The 756-nt window shown below is 40.6% G+C and overlaps 1 non-coding gene across 1 annotated transcript; it reads left to right on the forward strand.

Annotated features, from left to right (window-relative positions):
- Positions 1-265: 265 nt before the first annotated feature.
- On the forward strand, positions 266-351 carry TRNAM-CAU. The gene is given in 2 exon segments: positions 266-303; positions 316-351. It is a non-coding gene; the product is annotated as a tRNA-Met (tRNA).
- The last annotated feature ends 405 nt before the right edge of the window (positions 352-756 follow it).

Consider the following 756-nt stretch of genomic DNA (forward strand, 5'->3'; position numbering starts at 1 on the left):
ATAGGTGTATGTGTATGTTTTTTGGATAACATTTTAACTAATGGAAGGGGGAAATGGTAAATTCAAGGGGGAGGAAGATGCATGCATGCATGCAAAATGTTTTCAGATGAACTCAAGATACGTGGTTATGGTTTTGAGACCAGACCGTCCTTAAACCCTCACAAATCATATGAGTTAATCGTGCGAGGATCTCTCTTTGGTCACGATAGTGGAAAAATGGTGCATCTGTTGTATCCATTGGTTATTTATTTTAAAGCAGCAACAAGGGGTGGTGGCGCAGTTGGCTAGCGCGTAGGTCTCATAGCAATCTGAGTGATCCTGAGGTCGAGAGTTCGAGCCTCTCTCACCCCATCTTTCATTTTAGAGTTAAAATTATTAAAATGTTTCGGTTGGGCCATATGGGCCTCCTCCGTATATATCAAAGGCCCATCGTATTTTCGTTTCTCCTAATACCATCATAAATTCCAGCTCACCCGTGTTATTTTTTTTTCAAAAAGGGTAATTGAAACAAAATAAGGTATGTGTTATAAATGAATAGTGAGCTACGGTACTGTTCACGCAGCCGGATACTGTTCACGCAGCCGGGTACTGTTCACGCCGCCATACGGTTACTGTTTAACCGCCATACGGTTACTGTTCATAAATACGTATACGTGAACAGTAACTTCGGATTTTCTATAAATAGCTCATTTCCCTCCTTCATTTGTACACAATTCCAAGAAAAGAAAATTATGGTCTCTCAAACGATCGATTTCG

This window comes from Tarenaya hassleriana, unplaced genomic scaffold (genome assembly GCF_000463585.1).
Source record: "Tarenaya hassleriana unplaced genomic scaffold, ASM46358v1 Cleome1803, whole genome shotgun sequence".
Classification (NCBI taxonomy): Eukaryota; Viridiplantae; Streptophyta; class Magnoliopsida; order Brassicales; family Cleomaceae; genus Tarenaya; species Tarenaya hassleriana.